Source organism: Kogia breviceps, chromosome 7 (genome assembly GCF_026419965.1).
Source record: "Kogia breviceps isolate mKogBre1 chromosome 7, mKogBre1 haplotype 1, whole genome shotgun sequence".
Lineage (NCBI taxonomy): Eukaryota > Metazoa > Chordata > Mammalia > Artiodactyla > Physeteridae > Kogia > Kogia breviceps.
In genome coordinates this window covers 48,641,400-48,654,037 of record NC_081316.1, presented here as the reverse complement: position 1 = coordinate 48,654,037, position 12,638 = coordinate 48,641,400, and the positions used below count along the sequence as shown (strand labels likewise).

At 41.5% G+C, this 12,638-nt stretch overlaps 1 long non-coding RNA gene across 2 annotated transcripts in view; it reads right to left on the bottom strand.

Moving 5' to 3' along the window:
- The window catches only part of LOC136794500 (uncharacterized), a 31,636-nt gene extending 21,678 nt beyond the window's left edge, over window positions 1-9,958 (bottom strand). Inside the window, exons 1-2 of one of the 2 annotated variants that reach the window (XR_010841381.1) lie at window positions 8,380-9,958; window positions 6,394-6,482 (exon numbers count right to left, since the gene is read on the bottom strand). This is a non-coding gene — a long non-coding RNA (uncharacterized lncRNA). The remainder of the gene's footprint in view (window positions 1-6,393; window positions 6,483-8,379) is intronic. The other variant, XR_010841382.1, reaches the window with a different exon arrangement.
- Between the last annotated feature and the right edge of the window lie 2,680 nt (window positions 9,959-12,638).

The following is a 12,638-nucleotide window of genomic DNA, read 5'->3' as shown; positions in this document are numbered from 1 at the left end:
AAATTATTTGATGAGTCACTCCTAAATGACTTTGATGGATAAAATTATGAGTAACCAAATTAAAACAGCTCTTTGGCTTCATTTGCTGCATAAAAAGTTTAGCTTATAACCAAAGGTTTTTATATTAACAAGAGTTGCACCCAATAATTTTGGGAGAGTAAATATATACATATACATGTATATGTATGTATACACACATGTGTGTATATGTACATAGACATGTATATATATGTAAGCAACGTATACACATACATACTTACATATATACACACAATGTTCTGAAAATAATCATCAATAAAATAATAAATAAAGAGAGGGAGGAAACTTTTGAAGTTGATAGATAAGTTAATGGCATAGATGATTTCACAGATGTATATTTATCTCTAAACTCATCAAGTTGTACACATTAAATATGTACAACTTTTAAATATGTCAATTATATCTCAATACAGTAGTTTACAAAAACAAGCATGAATCAAGAACAGTCTCAGTGGGACTTCCCTGGTGGCGCAGTGGTTAAGAATCTGCCTGCCAATGCAGGGGACATGGGTTTGAGCCCTTGTCCGGGAAGATGCCACTGAGCAATTAAGCCCATGCGCCACAACTACTGGGCCTGCGCTCTAGAGCCCACAGGCCACAAGTACTGAGCCCGTGTGCCACAATTACTGAAGCCTGCATGCGTAGGGTCCGTGCTCCACAAGAGAAGCCACCGCAATGAGAAGCCCGCGCACCACAATGAGTAGCCCCTGCTTGCCACAACTAGAGAAAGCCCGCATGTAGCCACAAAGACCCAATGCAGTCAAAATGAATAAATGAATGAATTAATTTAAAAAACAGCCTCAGGGCTTCCCTGGTGGTGCAGTGGTTAAGAATCCCCCTACCAATGCAGGGGACATGGTTTCGAGCCCTGGTCCGTGAAGATCCCACATGCCATGGAGCAACTAAGCCTGTGTGCCACAACTACTGAGCCTGCACTCTAGAGCCCGTGAGCCACAACTACTGAAGCCCACGCACCTAGAGCCCATGCTCCGCAACAAGAGAAACCACCGCAATGAGAAGCCTGCGCACCACAACGAAGAGTAGCCCCCGCTAGCTGCAACTGGAGAAAGGCTGTGCGCAGCAACGAAGACCCAACGCAGCCAAAAATAAATAAAACTAAAATAAATAAATTTTTTTTAAAAAGTCTCAGAGCTTAGAAAACAAAAACTTAGTTTAGACACTACCTGAATATTAGAAATATGAGTACTTTAGGAAATAGAGGATTTAATGGCCAAACATAATAGCTTCATATTGGAGAAAATGCATTTATTTAATTGAAGACACTATGCTAGATATATAAGGCACTCCAAATTTTGCGTCCATTATTTAAGCCATCCAGTTTGTAGTACTTTGTTACAGGAGCCCAGGCAAAGTAATCCACTTATATATCCCAGACTTGGAGCTGAAAACGCTGACAACCTTGAAAGGGCAATGGGCCCAAACAAAAACGCCCCTGCAGAGCCTGCTCTCTCTAGACAAAAGACAAGGAAAGGGGCAGCAGAGCAAGGCAGAAAACATCTAGACAACAACCACTCTAATTCGGCCAAACACCACAGAGCAAACTGGAGCCCCTAGCCCACCACACCAGCAAAGGTAGGTGGAGCACCTAGATTTCCACCCTCAACCCAAATCTCCCACCAAAGTGGTGTCAAGAAGGCTAAGTAGGGCAGCAGAACAGCAGCACTTTCATCCCCGCCAGCAGGTAAGGAGGCATCACCTCAGCAGTACCAGTGGGGACTAATGTGGGGAGCCCCCAGGAGGCAGTAACAAAGCATCCTTACCCTTCTCCACTAGGGGGCATCAGTGAGGTCTAGTGGAGAGTCAGGATATTAACCACAGCTGGGTGGTAATGAGGCCACCCTCCTATGCCCCACAGTGAGACTGGAGTCCATGTCAGAAGCAGTAATGAGGAACCCCTGCCCCTCTCAGCCAGGGTGGTATCAGTAACAGACTACCGGGGGGCCAGAACTCCCACCCATCCAGCAGTAATGAGGAGCCCCTCTCACCAGGTGTCAACAGAAGCTGAGTCAAGAACTGGGGTTTCCACTACCATCTGACAGGAATGATGTTGCACCCCATCTGTGCTCTAACATTGTCAGAATAGGCCCACTAAAACAGAAGATTTAATTAAGATCCAGAATCTCATTATATATTGCCCCAAATATCCAGGCTTCAATCAACTGTCATACCAAAGCCAGGAAGATCTCAACCTGAATGAGAAAAGACAATCAATGAGGGACAACACGGAGATGACACAGATGTTAGAATGAGCCAACAAAGATTTCAAGCAGCCATCATAAAATGATTCAGCAAGCAATCAGAAACATAACAGGAAAAAATGAAAATAAGGAAAGTTTCAGGAGAGAAATAGAAGATGTAAAGTAAAACCAAATGGAAATGTTAGAATTGAAAAATACGATATCAAATAAAAACTCAGCGGAGGGGCTCAAGCAGAATGGAGGAGATGCAAGAAACAATCAGTGAACAATAGAAATTACCCAACCTGAACAACATGGAGAAAACAGAATGAAAATTAAAATCAACAGACTCTCAGGAACACGTGAACTATAACAAGGGACCCAACAATTGTGTCATTGGAGTCTTGGAAGGAGAGGAGAGAAAGGGCAGAGCTTAAAAAGTACTCAAATAAATCATGCCTGAAAACTTCCCAAGAGGCTGAGCAAACCCCAAACAGGATAAATCCAAGGAAATCCACATTGTGACACACAGGTGTCTCCTACTTTTTGAAAGTTTGCTTTAAACCACTTTGCTTCTACAAAAGACCTATGCTAGTACCTGTTTTCACTCACTAAAAGAAATCTGAAGAAAATTTTTGCCTTTATGAAAAAAAGAATTGCTTCTTTGCTTTACACCATTTCGGCTTACAAAAGGCTTCATAGGAATGCTCTACTTTCAGGTAACAGGGGAAGCCTATATTATAGTCAAACTTCTGAAAACAAAACAAAACAATCTTGGAAGCATCAAGAGAGAAACAACACCTTAGCTATAAAGAGAAAACAATTTTAATTAAAGCAAATTTCTAATCAGAAACCATGGAGACCAGAAGTAACTGGCACAATATTTTTGAGGGCTGAAAGAAAAGAACTATTAACCCAGTATCTTATACACAGTGAATAAGTCCTTCAGGAATGAAGGTAAAGTCAAGACACTTTCAGCTGAAGAAAAACCAAGATAATTTGTCATGCTTTATACAATAATTAACATTTTTGGTAATTAAAAAATTATAAAATTAATTATACAAAAATGGATCATGGACTTAAATGTAAAACTATAAAAGTTTTAGAACAAAACATATGAGAAAAGCTATGAGACCTAGGGCTAGGCAAAGAGTTCTTACATGTAAAGGAAAAAGCACATTCCATAAAAGGGAAAATTGATAAATTGGAAGTCATCAAAATTTATAACTTTTGCTCTGCTAAATGCCCTATTAAGAGAATGAAAAAAGCTACCACCAGGAGAAAATATCTGCAAACCACATATCTGAAAAAGAGCTAGCATCTGAATGTATACAAATCTCTCAAAACTCAACAGCAAAAAAACAAATAAATAATCCAATTAGAATATGGGTAAAAGACATGAAGACACATTTCACTGAAGAGAATATACAGGTTACAAATAAGCACATAAAAAGATGTTCAACATGATTAGTCATTAGGGAAATGCAAATTAAAAGCACAGTAAGATATCACTACAGATCTATCAGAATAGCTAAAATTTTAAAATAGTGACAACACGAAATGCTGGCAAGAACACAGAGAAATTGGACTGTATTGTTGGTAGGAATGTAAAGTGGTACTGCCGCAACTCTAGAAAACCGTTTGGCGGCTACCACATGACCCAGCAATTGCACTCCTTGGCATTTATCCCAGAGAAGTAAAGACTTATGTTCACACACAAAAAGCTATACATGAATGTTCATAGCAGCCTTATTCATAACAGCCCCAAACTGGAAACTACACAGATGTCCTTCAACAGGTGAATAGTTTAACGGGGGGGTGGGGGGTGGTACAGGGTACATCCTTATCATGAAATAACCACACAGCAATTAAAAAAAAACAAACAAAAAACTGATTTATATAAAACCTAGAGGACTCTCCAGAGAATTATGCTGAGCAAAAAAGTCAACCCTAAATGGCTACATTTTGTTATATAACAAATATATACATAACAAAGCCATAGAAATAGAGACCAGGTTAGTGGTTACCACGGGACCATGGAGGGAGTGGGGCAGGAGGGAAGTCGGTGTAGCTATAGAAGGGGAACAGAGCATCCTTGTGGCCTCTGTTGACTGCGCCATTGTCAATATCCTGGTTGTACTAGGTCACTGTACTGCAGGTTTGAAGAAGTTAATATTGGGGACAACTAGGTAGAGGAAACATAGGATCGCTCTGTATTACTTTTTACAACTGCATTTGAATCTACAATTATCTCAAAATAAAAGGCTTAATTTTTTTAAAAGTAACTATTCTTAGCTCTCCATCTGTTCAAAACAGGTGGTAGGCTGAATTTGGCCCACAGGCTGTAGTAGTTTATAGAGCTTAATGCAAACGACAAGAAACACTACATGTTCATTCAATGCTATCTTAGATGCTGAAACTTTAGAGAAATCTAGACACAATCAGAGGTCTTAAAATGTGTTTACAGTAGTTAGTTCTTACACTTATTGCAGTGGTTTCCTAGGTGGCAAGTGTCCATTCCCAAAGCTAACTTGGAAGGGGATAAGAGCAGTGGGTATGTAACCCCCTCTGGATTTGGAATCTTCAAAATCCTCTCTTATTGTTGCTCTCGTATCAGTATTGTGAGCGCATCTTCTCCAGTTATACGCCACCCTTATTTTCCTACATCCTGGATTTTCACTGCATCATGGACGCTAGTTGTTCGTTTTATTCAACTCTGTTGTGGTCCATGTAAATATGATTGCTCTTTGAATAGGAGTTCTGTTTGAATTGCATGGACTGGTATTAACTTTCTCAGTCTTTCCATTAACAATCTCAGTTTTGTCCACTGTGCAGCACACAAAAAATATTTAACACCATATTTAAAGCATCCATATTTGCATTCATGTTAGGAAATCTTTGATCCAATACAGCAGTCATTACCCAGCCATTCGGTGTGGTCTCTGTTTCCGCTGCATTGCTTTGTAATTGTTTATTTTGGCCTCTTAAAAATTGTATTGTGATCCTTAGCTGTCTGATTGTATTTAAGGGTGAGGCACTAAAAAGCTCTGTGTCCATGGGTGAGGCTTGGTGGAGCTTACTGAAGCTCAGGGCTCTACTGAAGGCTAATCCAAATAGATCGCTTCTTTGGGGAGCCCACAACCTTAGTCCTTAGGTCTTTTCTCCTGGGTCTATTAAATTACCTGGAGAAGATACTTTTCTGTCTGAAGGTTACAATCGTCCTTGATGCATTCTGGGAGCTAGATATGGAAAAAAGGCTTCTCACTTTCTCTTCGTCCTGGGAATTTAGTTCCTTTTCCTTCACTGTTGTTTTATCATCAGGAAGGAGCATGTGTTTGACTCGCCTTCATTAACCAGAGGTCTTTATTTAAATAATCAGAGTCTGAGCCAACACATGAGGAATTAAAGTGGTTGTAAGGGTTCAACATGACATCTGGGCTTGTCATCATTCTCGTTCCCCAGCCCCATGGTTACTTCAAGCACATGGACTCAAATTACCACTCTGGATGTGGCTGAGATTAATTCTCAGCATAACTGGAGGTGGTTAGACAAGAAGATAGGTCAAATCCCAAGCCTAACTTGAAGGAGGAAGTATTTGGATGTGGAATCTTCTTCAAAATCCTTTCTCCTGCTTTTTATTTTGTTTCGTTAATACAAGCATTTGGGGCCCATTCTCTCCAGTTGTAGGCTCTCCTAATCCTATATACCTAATCAGAATCTATCAGGGTGATACGGGAAGAAGTAGGCGATTCAACCAGTCATTTCTATAGAGCTTTCAGCTCTAAGGTTCTAAACTTCATACAGTTTTTTGTGGGGCAGTCTGGAAACCTAACCATGAAATATGCACCTTTATTGCTATGTGGAAATGCACTCTGAGTTTCATGTAGCAAATTTACACATCAGCAATAGGCTAAATGTCAGCCTGGGGTAGATACTCCCTGGGGGGAGAGCACCAGACAAGGGTAGACTCACAGTGATGGGCAAGAGCAGCTAAGCAGAGAGTTCCTGGGCGCTGTTCAGAAATGGGTCGACCTCAGCTCTGGGCCTATCAGGATGATATGCCATCCTGCCTGTGGCCACGCCACCCACTGAAGTAAAGGGAAAGTTAGAATATGACCTAACGCAAGTAGTACATTTACTCAAGGTCATGGCTCACCTTGGACGTTTTCGTGAGACGATCAGGAACTGGGAAGAACCGTGTGTGTTATGTGTTCTCCTTCACATTTTCCAGAGTTGACACAGTATCTAGGTATGCATTTAGATATATAAAGCAAGGATTTAGAGCATGGTTTTCTTTAAGCTTTGCCAACTTGATAGGTAAAATGATATTCTTTTCATATCTGAACAGAAATAACTTTGGTTATAAAGCTGTGCTTTTTTTTCCCCATGAGCTTCTTGACCATTTATATTTTTCTTTTGTGCATTGTTCTTTCACTTACTCAAAAATATTTATTGGTCACCTCTGTTAGTTCCTGGGATAAAGGGTTAACAGGACAGACAACTTCCCTTTTCATCTCACAGAGCTCCTCATTTACAGGAAGGAGACAAACATAAGTAACATAATTTTTGTAAATATTTCTGGGACTTGAAAAGACATAGCCTCTATCTTTAGGACAGAATTTGATATACATGAGTCAGGTCTATTTTATTATGTTGTTTAGGCCTTATAAACCCTTACCTTTTACTTACTTGCTCTGTCATGGGCTGAAAATGGTGAACTAAAGTCTGCATTTGCTAATATGCTTCTATTGCTCTTTGTAGTTCCTGTAATTTTTGTTGAGAAGAATGTGATTTTTATACATATCCATAATTTCTAGATCTTCATCGTGAATTACATACTTTATCATCACGTGTCCTTTCTCCCCCTTATATTTTGTTCCCATTAAACTTTAACAGTAAGGCTGTGAACACTGCTTCCTTCTTCTCTGACAGTGTCATTTTTTCATGTTTACAGATATAAGTATTTAAAGCTGTGAATGTTCCTCTCAGCACTCCTTTAATGGTATTGTTATTTTCCACCGGTATCACTGACATACATTTTGCCCATCCTTTTACTTTCAACTGTTCTGAATCACTTCAAGGTGTATCTTTTTTTATATAGCATATACTTGGGTTTTCCTTATAATCCAATTTGAGCCTTCTTTAAGTATATCTGGACCATTTACATTTACAGATAGGACGGCTGTTTGGGCTTGTTTCTGTCATCATGTTTTACATTACACAAACTATTTCCATTGATGCTTTAAAATAACTTCCAATATATGGCTTGTTTCCTTTGCTCATGTATGTGTTCTGATCATTCAAAAACTTTTTATGTTGTCTTACCTTTCAGTGGTTTCCTTATTGATGAACCCTCTATTTCTTAGCTTCTATCTACTGACACCATATATAAAAAATAAAATCACAGTACGCTTTTACTTCCTCATACTCTCCTCTCTGCTAAATTAGCTGATTATTTCTATTTATTCTTTCAGTACTTACCTTTATACTTTAAAGTATATTACTGGATTTCCCCTGGTGGTGCAGTGGTTAAGAATCTGCCTGCCAATGCAGGGGATACAGGTTCGAGCCCTGGTCCAGGAAGATGCCACATGCCGCAGAGCAACTAAGCCCGTGTGCCACAACTACTGAGCCTGCACTCTAGAGCCTGCGAGCCACGACTACTGAGCGTGCGTGCCACGACTACTGAAGCCTGCATGCCTAGAGCCTGTGTTCCACAACAAGAAAAGCCACCACAATGAGAAGCCTGCACACCCCCACTCGCTGCAACTAGAGAAAGCCCACATGCAGCAACGAAGAAACAATGCAGACAAAAATAAATAAATAAATTTATAAAGTATATTATGAACTTTTTTACTCCGAATAATAAAAGAGTAAGAGGGCTTCCCTGGTGGCGCAGTGGTTGCGAGTCCACCTGCCAGTGCAGGGGACACGGGTTCGTGCCCAGTTCTGGGAGGATCCCACATGCCACAGAGCGGCTGGGCCCGTGAGCCACGGCCGCTGAGCCTGCGCGTCCGGAACCTGTGCTCCGCAACGGGAGAGGCCACAACAGTGAGAGGCCCGCGTACCACAAAACAAACAAACAAAAAAACAAAACAAAACAAAAAGAGTAAGAAATCAGAATATTTATGCCACCTCTTACCTTTTCCTCTTACTTCCAACTTTTGTAACTGTAACTTCCACCGTGGATCCTGTCTTCATCCCATAGTAAATTCCTTCGCTGTGATTTCTCATTTACCACTTGTTTGGAGCTTATCCTCTTGCAGTTTTTTTCATAAAATGCTCATAAGAAATACAGTCCTTAATTTTCCCATGTTTATAAATGTCGATGTATTACACTCAAACATAAGTGGCAGTTTGACATATTCCCTCACTAGAGTATACACTACACAGGCAGGAACGTGTGTCTGTTTCGCTCACTGGTGTATCTCCAATGCCAAGAACAGTAGCTGGCACATAGTTGCACTATAAATATTTGTTAAATGAAAAATATACAAAGGAAAATTACAAAAAAGGTTTGGGGCTGGGCTTTTTCCTTCTGAGAATTTTGTCAGCATGGCTTTTCTAGTGCCAAATGCTAAAAGAGAGAAGTTTGAGGCCTCTCTGATTTCTACCCCAGTACAATTTACTTTTGGTTTTCAGCAATTTGACCTTGAGGTGCCTAAGTGTCATTTTCTTTGTGTTTAATCTTACTTGAAATTGTTATACATCTTGAATCTATGGGTTTATATTTTTCATCAAATTTGAAAATGTTTAAGCTAGTTTTTATTTCTGTATCATGTGTGCTCTTAAAAAATCTTTACTCTCTCTTGAGTGAAAAGATCTATATTTATCTACTAGATCAAGTTCATTAATTTTATAATTCAAATCTATATCTTTGCTCTTTTCAGCTTTTGATCTATCAATTTCTGCAAGGTATATCTTAAAATCTTCAGCTAAAACTGTTAATGTCTCTCTAGTCTGTTGATAGTCACTTGGCTTTATATATTTTGAGTCTATATTGTTAGCAACATACATATCCATGATAAAATATCATTTGTTACTACTAATATATGACATCCTTTGCCCCTTATGGCATATTCATCTTATAATTGTTTTGCTAATGTTAAAATTGCTGCCATGGCTTTTGTTCAATCTGCCTGACATATATTTTTTCCATCTTTTAAATTTTCAATCTTTAGTATACTTTTGCTTTAACTATATCTTTTGTAGATATTGCGACATCTTTTAAAACCCAACCTGGGAGGATTGTGTGAGGCAGGGAATTTCAGTGTCTCTGGAGAATGTGGGTGGATGAACTAAATGGAATACTTTAATGAACCAGTAATGCAGTAAGAGGCAGAAGTTACTCCAGGTGGAGGGGCTTGCAGGACGAGTTCATCGTGGGCTTTCTTAATTTATTCCAATCCAAACGAGTTGATGCCTTGGGAGTTGGGCCTTATCCCAAAAAGTTCACTGTGCTTTCTGAAAGAGTGGCTGTGATCCGTGTGGCCAGCTGTGCTTTGTTTCAATTGGAAAAGGAACAGTCACAGGTTGGAGAAGTCTCCTTCATGGGAGAGTTCAAAGAGACAATCTTCATGCAACGATGAGTAAGTGAACAAAGGAAGGAGAGAGACCCTTAACCGTGGCATCACTGAGCACCCAAAGCTCACTCTGGTCTACCTTCCTGAAGTTATTACTCAACAGCTCAAGAGATTAAAAGCTTTTTGAAAAGTCTGACTCCTTTCCACAGAACTGGCAGGAGGGGGCATAATGCAGATGACCCAACTGACATACTCTAAAGTCAGAAACATTTGCCTTGTAGAGTAATGAGAAAATACTCAGAACAGAAGAGGACAGCCTGGCTACTGCACGACACAGACTCATAAGGAAAAAATTAAGCCTGACACAGTGGATGAGGCAGAACATATGTGCACAACTGCTCTTCCCTGATCTTTGAAGCAGGGGGGCAGGTGCAACAGGCCTCCGAGGATGTGCAAGCCCCTACCCAATTCTAGTACAGATGTTCTGGAAGGGTTGAGAAAGGTACTCATATATCTCCTTGATCCAAAGATTCTGCAGCTGATTTTTAATGCTTAAGCAAGTCTGTGGCAAATGTTGTCGAGCAGGGGTCCCCAACCCCTGGGCCTCAGACTGCTACCGGTTCTTGGCCTGTTAGGAACCAGGCCTCACAGCAGGAGGTGAGTGGCAGATGAGCGAGCGAAGCTTCACCTGCCGCTCCCCATCGCTCCCATTACCGCCTGAACCATCCCCCCACCCCCAGTCCACGGAAAAACTGTCTTCCACGAAATCAGCCCCTGGTGCCAAAAAGGTTGGGGACCGCTGTTGTCGAGAACACAGAATTAAAGGTGGTTCCCGAAAAGAAAATTGCATTCAAAGTAAGGCAGACATCTTCAGGTGACAGAGCATGTGGGGCATTTTCAACACGGAGCTATAAAAGATAAATATCTTCATGTATATGCACACACACAAATACATACACACACATATATGTGATGGCAGACTTCCAAAACGAAATCCAAGAGCCATAATTGATTTCCTTCTTTTTCTACCTCTAGCAAGTAAATAATGATGTTAAGATCCTTTTGGGGAAAAGGGGAGGACAATCATCTCTTTAATCTTCCTAAACAAACCTGAGGCAGGTGTTAAAAACCATCTCCGGGCTTCCCTGGTGGCGCAGTGGTTGAGAGTCCGCCTGCCGATGCAGGGGATGAGGGTTCGTGCCCCTGTTCGGGAAGATCCCACATGCCGCGGAGCAGCTGGGCCCGTGAGCCATGGCCGCTGAGCCTGCGCGTCTGGAGCCTGTGCTCCGCAAAGGGAGAGGCCACAGCAGTGAGAGGCCTGCGTACAGAAAAAAAAAAAAAAAAAAAACCATCTCCAATTTACAGATGAGTTTGGCTACAGGTTTCCTTCCTGTTACCTCATGAAGGATGCAGGAAGGAAAGACGGGAGTGTGCTGCTCTGCCTTTGAAACGACTTGAGAAGGAATGAAAGCTGGTGGTTTTAGAACCAGCAGATACACAAGTACATCTTGGTATGATTTTCTTAAAACACAACAAGTGACACCTTTCAAACCAATGACAATGGTTTCTATTCCTGTTTCTAATCTGATTCCTCTTTTGGAATTTGCTCTTCGAGAAATGTTAGGCTTTGAAATGAGGACTCCGAAAGCCAAGAGCCCCAGACCCTGCTGCAGAACCCCAGCATGACTTTCTGTGAAACTCCTAATAAATCACTCGGTTTTGCCTTGAAGCCACTGAATAACTGAGCATAATTTGGAAGCTGGTGTCTCATATCATTAGCCGGTGCCTCCACATGAGCGTACCATTTTCCCTGAGAATTGTTCAATTCCACCCAGCAAGTCCACAGTAAATTGGCACGTCATTCATGCCAGGAGGGGGCTCACATCAAAGTTGTGTTAACTTTCAGAAGTCCATTTTCAGCCTGCTTTCACCAAGCCTGCCTGGTAATTAATTGCCTTCACCTGAAAATCCAGTGCAACTCCACCAGGCTTCCCAATGGACAACAAAGAGAAAAACAGTGGGAGAAAATAAGGGCCAGAAGCACCTCAAGGATCTATCATCCAGTGTGAGGTCTTGTGTCAGTCTGGCAAGTGAGGCCCTGGGAGGCTGGCCTTCATGCATGTCCTGTGAGGTCTGAACGCACTGACAAACAGGGAATCGCTATTTATTGAGCATCTACAATGTCCTGGGAACACTGTCATGCCCCTTTTTTATTTCCATTTATCCTCCCAACATCCTCTACATAGTTAAAATGAACCTTACCTGACAGATGTGGGGCAACTACAGCTCAGGTCACGGGACCTGACTGAGGTCATCTGGTTAGAAAGTGGCGGGGTGAGGATTCACACACGTCTTTGCTTCCCAAACCTCATGCTCTTTTCACATCACACCCGAGCACGAATACTGAGATGCTTTTATAAGGAGCCCACGGAACAGGTATTTCTCCTTGATTGCTACAGGGTGAGAGATTGAGCAGGGTGTCAGACACTCAGTGGGTAAAGCTAAATCACGGCCTCTTGGTCCAAAGATGGCGTCTAAGGTTGCTCACGGCAGCTGTGGGCAAGTGAGGGCTGTTCACACACCTGGGCAGGAAAGCTTATTTTAGGCTGGGAGAGTGGAGAGGGGGAAATTAGTGTTTATTAGGAGGTAACAGGTCTTCATAATGAAGAGCGTGGACTCTGGAGCCAGACTGCCTGGGTTTAAATCCCATCTCCTGTTCCGCTGCAGACTAATCCGGTGAGCGTGTGCACAGGAAGGTGTCTGGGTGTGAGGGGCAGCGGAGATGGGTGAGCAAGAGTGGCCATGTGTTGCGGTTTGCTGAAGCTGTTCGAGGTGTACGTGAAGTACATTGTATTACTGTTCTATTTTTGTGTATGTG